The sequence below is a fragment of the Silene latifolia genome, chromosome 10 (assembly GCF_048544455.1).
Source record: "Silene latifolia isolate original U9 population chromosome 10, ASM4854445v1, whole genome shotgun sequence".
NCBI classification, from domain to species: Eukaryota; Viridiplantae; Streptophyta; class Magnoliopsida; order Caryophyllales; family Caryophyllaceae; genus Silene; species Silene latifolia.
The window spans coordinates 90,148,635-90,157,792 of NC_133535.1; the positions used below are offsets into that span (position 1 = coordinate 90,148,635).

General features: G+C 39.2%; 1 long non-coding RNA gene across 4 annotated transcripts; it reads left to right on the forward strand.

The window, feature by feature from the left end:
- The first annotated feature begins 2,943 nt into the window (after positions 1 to 2,943).
- LOC141605731 (uncharacterized) lies at positions 2,944 to 7,771 on the forward strand. Of its 4 annotated transcripts, none has more exons than XR_012526447.1 (5): positions 2,944 to 3,324; positions 3,851 to 4,053; positions 4,878 to 4,979; positions 5,971 to 6,274; positions 7,493 to 7,771. It is a non-coding gene; the product is annotated as an uncharacterized LOC141605731 (long non-coding RNA). The 4 variants fall into 4 exon arrangements; XR_012526448.1 differs by having other exon boundaries at positions 2,944 to 3,138; XR_012526446.1 differs by lacking the exon at positions 2,944 to 3,324 and adding an exon at positions 3,358 to 3,729.
- The last annotated feature ends 1,387 nt before the right edge of the window (positions 7,772 to 9,158 follow it).

Below are 9,158 nucleotides of genomic sequence, written 5' to 3' on the forward strand. Positions count from 1 at the left end.
CTAGGTTGGGGATCTTTATGATTCGAGAGGGGAGTACCATCGGGGATTTGACGATCGAGCCCGAGTTGTATGAAAACATCAAAAGCAAGCAAGAGCTTGATCCTAAGATCCGGGAGTGGAAGTCTAAGGTAGAGAGTGTGGAGCGACTTCCGGTTCTCTATACATCCCGATGGGAGTGTTCGTTTTGATGGGAGATGGTGTGTTCCTGATGATGCAGAGTTAAGGAGAATGATTTTGTCAGAGGCTCATTGCACTCCTTATTCAGTTCACCCGAGTGGTGACAAGCTTTACAGAGACCTTAAGAAGACTTTTTGGTGGCCGAACATAAAGAGGGATGTAGCTGAGTTTGTGGCTAGATGTTTGACCCGCCGAGAGGGTCAAAGGTGAACAAAGGAGACCCCGGGTAAGATTCGGTCTTTGACAAAGTGCCCGAGTGGAAGTGGGAGTCGATCTCCATGGACTTCATTGTGGGGTTACCTAGGTCACAACAAGGTAACAACATGATTTGGGTGATTGTGGATCGGTTAACCAAATCAGCCCATTTCGTCCCCATGAAGGATACTTGGTCTAAGATGCACGGTGGCATTGGGTTACTGAAAGCATGTGGTTCGGTTACATGGTATTCCGAAAGATATTGTTTCCGATCGTGATGCGAGGTTCATATCAAAGTTTTGGCAAGAACTGCAAGAGTTGATGGGTACAACGTTGAAAATGAGTACACTTTTCATCCCAAAACCGATGGTCGGGCGAACGGACCATCAAGACCTTAGAAGACATGTTAAGGGCATGTGTTATGGACTTTGGGGGCGATTGGGAAGACAGACTTGATTTAATCGAGTTTTCATACAATAATAGTTATCATACAAGCATTGGGATGGCACCTTTTGAAGCTTTGTATGGCCGAAAATGCCGAAGTCCAGTTTGTTGGGATGATAGTTCCGAGGCAGTGGTTTTAGGGCCACAATTGGTTCAAGATATGGTTGAGCAAATCCAGTTGATTCGCCAAAAGATGAGAGCAACTCAAGATCGTCAGAAGAGCTACGCCGACTTACACCGCAGGGACATTGAGTTTGCCGTAGGTGACAAGGTTCTTTTGAAAGTGTCACCGATGCGAGGTGTTATGAGGTTTGGGAAAAAGGGTAAGCTAAGCCAAAAGTTCATAGGTCCTTATGAAATTTTGGACCGTGTGGGCGAGGTAGCCTACAGGTTAGCTTTACCACCCGCTTTGGATAGAGTGCACAATGTTTTTCATGTATCTCAACTCCGGAAGTATGTGAGTGATCCGTCGCATATCCTCGAGATGGAGAACATCGAACTTGATGAATCCTTGTCCTATGCCGAGATTCCTAAGGAGATTCTTGATCGCAGGGTTCGTAAGACCCGGAATGGTGAGACGGTCTTACTCAAGGTCCTTTGGTCTAATCATAATGTGGAGGAAGCCACATGGGAACCTGAGGAAGCTATGCGAGAACGTTTTCCTAACCTTTTTGATCAGGTATGTTTGGTTACGGGGACGTAACCGTTGTCTTTTTAGGGGGGTAGGAGATGGTCGCGATGGTGTTTTGTTGTGTTTTCTTTGTTTGGTTCGAGTCGGGAGATGAGTTTGGGGTAACTTGTTGTGATGCTTGTATAGTTCCTTGGAGTTGTCTCATGTAATTGTTATAGTCTTGTGACGTAGTGTTGTGCTTGCTTGTGTAGTAGAGTGTGAACTTCGGGATGAAGTTCTTTTTAGGGGGAAAGATTGTAACACTACGGATTCTCTTTGGAGCCTACTCGACCGAGTAGAGCCTACTCGGCCGAGTAGTGCTCTGGGTGCGTGTTATTTTGGTTCTGCCGAGGAATACTCGGCCGAGTATAGTGAATACTCGACCGAGTATTGGACACTCGGCCGAGTATGCACTTACTCGACCGAGTGTCCGGTTTGGCGGAGTGTTATTTCGACGGTTTGATTAGGGAATGTTTAGGGTATTTTATACAACCGCGTTAGTTTCTAATATCATTTCATAAGCGTTATCATTTCTACGTTAACCTAATCACACCCAAATCATTCCCTAATCCTCCTCTTAAGCATTTCGTAGCGTCATTGTGTGGATAATCGTCGTGGTTCTTGCGTATAAGTTCTCGTTGCACTGTTGGTAAGTTCTATCTTCATGATTATTTGTATTGTTGTGAGTTCTTTGTACATTTATATGAGAAGAAGATTTTGGGAATTGTACAAAGTGTAATCGTGTTGCATGATCATTGTATAGGAGAAGACTTCGTAGAGGAGCCTTTTTGATTGTTCGTGTTGCATACTGCTGTTTAATTGCTAAGGTAGGGTTTTCCTACTCGGTTCTTGTGCTTTACATGACTTGTTGTTGTAATTATCGTCGTCTATTGATCATCGTAGAATGAAGATTTTTGTGACATCTTTGGTGTGAGGGGATTGAGATGACTGTGATGTCATGTGATTGTGATTGTGGTGGAGTCACTTGCGGGAGTGGCTTCACACCCTAGTTCGCCCTCCGTGGAACCCGCCACGGGAGGGGATGTGCACATTAAGGGACAGGGATCGTTGTCGCTCGTTGAGGAGCTGGACTAGGTGGGATCGGCTGCGGTCACCCACTGGCGGCGAGGATTACCTGTTGCGATGGGTAATCTGGCAGGGCTACACACTTTGGTGTCACTACTACAAAAGTAGACATAATGCAACATTTCGTGTGCAACACTTACGGTTTGTGTTGCAAGTTTTAGTTAATTAAGCAACGCTTTATTTAAAAATGTTGCTTTTACTTACATAGGGCATCACTTTAAATTAAGTGTTGCAATATATTACTATAAGTGCAACGTTCTTATACAAATGTTGCATTTTGTCGCAACACTTGAGCAACACTTATGTCACATAAGTATATTCCATCTAATTTTTTTTTCATTTATAGTTTTTGCGCCTTAAAACTTTTTCATGTCAAAATGAAATTTTTTCACATCTGACTATTCAATATCTGATGTCCATAAAATTCCCCAAATTGATTAAAAACACCAAACACGGAACTCACCCTAGCATTCATTATGTGACATTCTTCAATCTTCAATCTTCATCACTCAAACTCCTCATCTCATCCTTATCTCCCACCTCACAAGCCGACACCCATCAACACGGTAACGCCTCGCCTTTAATTAGATATCGACACCTCTTTTAATTAGTGAGATAAAACTTGTCATTAAATATTGGGACGCAGCGACAACAGCAGTAGCGAGTTTATGCGGTCAAGTTCTTGTTCAGATCTCACCTAATATCTTTGTTGCCCTGCGCATCGCCTGTTCCATCGACAACAGCAGTAGCGAGTTTGGTTTTTTCATCCTATTTCTAGTGTTTCATTACATCCTCATCCTCCTCTTTGATTAATTTTGAATTTATTTATTTTATTATTTCTAGGGTTAATTTTGAATTTATTTATTTTATTATTGGCGGTGAGTCGGTGTGCTGGGTTGTTACTGCACGCTGACGAAGGGAAGTGGGGATTGGCGATTATATGTAAAACGTCAGCCGGCCAATGGCAGCTCGTGAGGTTGGGTGGCTTGATGGCTGATGTAGGTTAGTTGCAGGGGTGATTTTAGGATTATGCTAATGGGAGTTTGACTTTTATACTGAGTGTGAAAAATATAAGGTGGAAAAACCCAACAATTATTTATGATCGATATGCAAGCTGCACAAATTTTAATCTCTTGGAAGGCATGAAGATAAGAAAGGTCATTAATCAACTCTAGAATTGATAAAGTTAATGAAACCTCTGTATTTTCAGCTTATGGGGCATGTTTGCAATGATTTTATGATGAAAAACTATTCATATTATATTCTAATTTTACCCAGATTAGCAACGCATTTGTTCGGAATCTGTTTATTTATTTATGTCCAAGGTGGCGGGTGAGGAAGAGGGACCAACTATATGCTTGTTCGTGGAACATTTCCCAGAGGAGCTGAATTCTTCTATATACATGATTCGGACGCCACTTGATTTATCAAAACACGACGAAGACCAGATGATTGTAGATCACCTCCAAGAATCTTATCAGGTTTCATTCTACTCCTCAGCGTATCGAATTCTTCATGTTAAATTGTTAGGCTACAGTTTTGTGACTTCTGATTTATGATTCATTAGTTGTATTTGAATGATTGATCATGTAAATGTTTAGACATAGTGTTTGTTCTCTATCTGTGACAATGTCAACCTATATGTGATGCTGTGACAGTTGTATTGATGTTATTTCTTAATGCACCTCAACTGTTAATTGAAATGCCTCATTCAGTTATTTCAAGTGTTGTTATATCTGGTTGTAGTTTATCTTTCTAGTCATATTTCAGGTGTAATATAGTTACTCCCTCGGTCTTATTCATTTGTTTACTTTTTTCTTTTTGAGAGGTTTTTTAATCAAAAGTAAACAAATGCTTTGGATGGAAGGAGTATAAAAAAGATAATTTCAATGGTAGCTGGGAAGAGTACAAGGCAATTATGTATGCTAAATGATATGTCTTAGCTTGTCATATACTTTGCCATACAAGACTAAATATTATAATTCCTGGTAGATATAATTCAATTAAAGCATTAGCCAATCTGTAGATAGCAAATGAAAAAGTTTGTGTTTGTTGAGCCAACTAGTTATACAAAGTTTCAACCACTTATTCTGCCTGCAAACAATTTTGTGCACAAATGTGACTTCAATTTGGGTGGCGATAATTAGTTCTCTTGAAAGTTTGGACATTGTTTCATGGGAATGAGTCAGTTAACTCAAGTGGTTTCTTAATTTTGAATGGTTAATTTTTTTCACAGATACTCCGTATATACTAGTTATTTATGAGAGCTGCTATACTGATTATGTTAGCTTTTGTCTCATTGCAGCTGTGAGGGTCCAAGAAATTGTGACTGTCGTAAGTAGGTAACACCAGTACACCACCAGCTACTCAGCTAGGTCAAAGAATGTGGCAGTAGATAATGGAGCAGGTACACCCACAATCTTCGAGTCCACTAAGTTGCTTTTGTCATACATATAATGCTACTGATCGGTTTTAGTTATCATTTTTCAGACTTGATTTGATTGATGAATTTACGTCCATAAGTCGTAATGGCCTTAATAACCCACCTCACATTTCCAAAGTAGCTAAAAAAACATTTTTTCCTAGCATGATCAAAGAAGAACATATGCTGGACATCAGTTGAAATGTCAGATTCATGCTAGCTTCACTTTTCATATGTATCTCTTGGGAAGGTGGTTTTTCTCCTTTAATTCCAACAATCATATTCACCTTGCAAGAATATGTCCTGCCCATGAAAGTAGGACACTCATGTCTGCTATTTAAATGACATATAGGCTGTAGGTAGATATGGTAGTAAAATCTTGGGTTGAAAATCTCTCAGAGTTAATGGTTGTTATTAAAATGTTGAAGGATGTGGTTGGCGAGTTGCTGCATAAAGGGCTGCTCGAATATGGAGGAAGCAAAACTAGGCACTCTTCATACACTAAGACAAAAAAACATCCATGCTGAACAGCTATTCCCTTTTTGTGAATCTATGATGCATTTTATTCTCGATATTTAAGACTTCTTTTTGTGCAGCTGGATGATCAGTTCGTGGTAGAATTTTTTTTTTTTTTTTTGACTGAGATACAGTATTTCTTGACATCTTAGTTACATTACATCTATCTTTTTCTTGTTTTTTTTTTCAATTAGGCTGTGAGTTTGTAAATGGGTTTCTCTTAGTTCTCATTCTCGCATTCCTAGCACAACACTTGGTCTAGTAGCAGTAGGCTCCGTGTGTTAGAAATGGAATTGTGTGTTGATACTTATCTAGTTTCCATGTGTATCTATTGTTTTATACATGTGTGGTGTTTTGGGTTTACTTCATATCGATGTATTTCATCAACGTCTCGAACAGGTTAGAGTTTTGAATGCTATAAGCAGGCTGCGGAGAATTTTAACCATTTTTTTTGTTGCAGCTATATATAGGGGGAAGTGTTTGGCTTTGATGAATGACTCATTAGGAACTCATTTTCCTACTTGTGCTCCTTGGAACTAGTATATAAGAAAGAGCTTCATGTCTTGATTAAAAGGAAAGGTGATTATTACAATCATGGTGGATCTGGTTTGCTAGATACGAATCAAGGATGCCGCTCTTGGTGGGTAGGTAGTATATAAGAAAGAGCACATCTAGGAATGAAAGAGAGTTAATGAGAGACCAAATACTGACAAAGATAATTGGAAGACTACCTCCAGATGTTGTCAAGGAGTACTTAACATGAGGTATATATATTCCTTCATTTATTCATTCTTTTTGTCTCTAATTTTCTCCTATAATTTTAATTTATTTTTCGAAAAGCGCGTTCTGCTGGCAGCATTAGGTGTTGCTGTGTTGCTTTCTTAAATTGTTGTTGAAAATACCCTGTGTGGACAGTTAGTAGTTGATGCAGAATCATCTCTAAGGCTTGAATATGTGCCCTGTGTGGGAAATACCCTCACGCTTAGCCTGAATCTGTGTTGTCTGTGAATTTTATGTTAAATTAGTGAGCTGCAGTCCTCTGATCACCATTTAGCTCCCTATCCCTAGATGTGCTAAATCATTTCTAGCTGCAGTCCTAGCCACCATTTAACTTCATCTTGTGTATCCACTCTCGATCTTCTCTGGAAATTTGAGCACACAATCATGTTTAAATTTGTCCCATAACCAATGCTGCCTGTACTCCTTTTTGGTACCCAAGGAATCTCCAGTTAGTTTGCTCACAGGGAATCTCCAGTTAGTTTCCTGGTTCAGGCACGCACTGAACAACTCTCTTGTTATAAGCACACTCAAAGTAGATGTGAGATATACATTCCTCAGCTTGCCCACAAAAGTAAGCATCTATCCTCAATATCCATGTCATACTTGATCAGTTTGTCATTTGTCATTCGTATTCAGAGCTTCTAGTGCATATTGTCACCCCATAAAATGATTTTTGGCACAACTAACCCACCCATTCCAGGCACTGTTGTACCAGGTCACCTGACCTACCTATGCTGGTGCATGCTTGTGTACCTCTGAACCATTCAGACCATTGATAAACCTTATTAGTAGCATGAGGCAGAGTAGGTAGTTAGAGTAAATTCTGTAGGTAGATAGAGTAGTCAATAGGGCTGCTATGATTGGAACTTATGATGCAGAATTATTAGAGTAAGGCAGGTTAGTATGCTTATCCCGTGAAGGTAGAAAAATGGCCTGGCTATCGAGAACAGAGGGTCTCTGAGTCTTTGGTGTGATTATTATGGCTGGACAGGCCTACCTTTGCAGATCAAACTCAAACGTTTCACATAGGCTACACCTTGTGTACAATCACGTACTCTATTTTCTGCACTTCCTTGTTAATTAGTTGTTCTTTAATGCATTATTTATTATTTCGTGATAATTAAGTGTGACGTATCATCTATGCCTATTGAGCCTTTGAATCCTCGCTCAAATCTAATAATGTTCTATTTTTTATGTTACAGGTTGCATTTGAGGTATTAACAATGATGACGGGTTGATTTTTTGTCCGGTTGGCAACATATATATGCTCACAATACAAGAATGAAGACTTATAATTAGTAGCTTTCAAATAGTCGTTAAGAATTATTATTTGTTCTATTTAAACATTTGTTATATTTGTTTTAGTTAAATCATTGAACATTTGCGATCGAAGTTCTACTTTTGATCCTTTTTTGAAATGTAATTGACATATATTTTTGAGACTGAATCAATTGAATGCACAATTAGAGAGAATTACAATTGTTGCGTGCCTTACAAGTCCTTATGTCGTTGCACTTTATTAAGTGTTGTTTTTGAATAAATTAGTGTTGCATTTGTTTATTATAAGTGTTGTTTTGGGACGTAACGAGTGTTGCGTTTCCAAAATAAAAATGTTGCATTAATTTGATATAAGTGTTGCTTATCAACATGAAAAGTATTGCATTAGTTCAGGAAGTGTTGCTTTTTTTACATAAGAAATGTTGCATTAGAAGATAAAAAATGTTGCATTTGCAGTTGAAAAAGCGTTGCATAAACATGACCAATGCAACACTTTTCAAAAGTATTGCTTCAGATTAAAAAGTGTTGCATTAAGCGTTGCAATGACCTAATGCAACAAGACCTGATGTAGCACTTGATTAAGTGTTGCATAAACTCTATTGCAACATTTATATGACATTATGCAACAATAGCAAAGTGTTGCTATAGAATCTAAATGTAGTAGTGTGTGTAGTCGGTTACTATGTGAGCTTGGGTGATTGGGAGTTGGTGATGATCAGACGATTATTGCATTTGTTTGTCTTGTTAGTTGCATAATACTGACCCCGTTGTTGTTTGTGGAATCTGCGGTGATCCATTCGGGGATGGTGAGCATGCTTGACAGGTTTTGCTAGTGAGAGCTTGGGGATTATCTTGGGAGATTTGCCACCACGAGTCATATCATCACCGTCTGAGTCTTAGCGAGTTTTCTTTTAATGTTAAGACTTTGAAGTTGTATTTCGTTAGACAGTATTTGGTTTTGGATCTTGTAAACTTTGCATTTCACATTACTTTAATAATAATGCTCAATTCAGACGCTTTGGTATATACTAATCTCGGGAAACCGAGATGGTAACGCACTTTCATGGTAGGGTGGTCCTGGTAAGGCACCTTGGTATGAGGGGGTGTTACAGAGGTACCGGCAGCCGGTGGCACGGCAGAGAGTCCAAGAAAAAGGACGAGAAGAAGAAAAGAAGTAAAGATGTTCCCCGCCAGTAGGCCGGCATCCGGCCAGCCGGCAGAGACACCAATCCAACACTTAGCCAAATTTGGAAGTTGAAGAATTCCAAATTGGAATTGGACTCGCTGTCGGCAGCCGGCACAGAGCAGCAAGGACGCATTTTAGCACCTACCTCTCATTTGTGACCTAATTTCACGGAAGCTATATATAACCCCTCACAACTCACTTGTACACACAACTCTTGACTACTAATTATTTCCCAATTTCTGTTAAGCTTTTCATAATCAAGTATTAATCTTTCCTTAATTAAACCTTAATTACTTATAAATTTAGTGTAGATCTAGTCTAGTTCAATTATTTACCTTTGTTATTTGGGTTTGTAATTGAAGATTTGAAGAAATTCTTCCATTATTAAGCCAAAACTTAAATCT